Below are 333 nucleotides of genomic sequence, written 5' to 3'. Positions count from 1 at the left end.
CTATTTGAACTTGAAAATAATATTTTTAAATCTTGGGCTTTATATGAAAGTTATAGGTTTATGTCTTACCTTTTCATCCATATAAAGTAGACCTAAATCAGAGATCTACAGCTTCAGATATGACCTAATTACTGAACAGTGTTCCGGTTTGGACTACACCAACATCTCTTTTCTAAGTTTGACCATCTCTTTGTCTTTTCTAAGTTTGACCTAATTAACAATCTATAATCTGATTGGAACCTCCTTTGTGTGTGGTTTCCAATTGACTAATAAGAGTTTATATTATACTTGTTTGACATACCATTAGTGGATCCTCTAACCTTGATATTTATT

This window comes from Populus euphratica, unplaced genomic scaffold, assembly GCF_000495115.2.
Source record: "Populus euphratica unplaced genomic scaffold, PopEup_1.0 scaffold1088.1, whole genome shotgun sequence".
Classification (NCBI taxonomy): domain Eukaryota; kingdom Viridiplantae; phylum Streptophyta; class Magnoliopsida; order Malpighiales; family Salicaceae; genus Populus; species Populus euphratica.
This window is presented reverse-complemented; position numbering follows the sequence as displayed.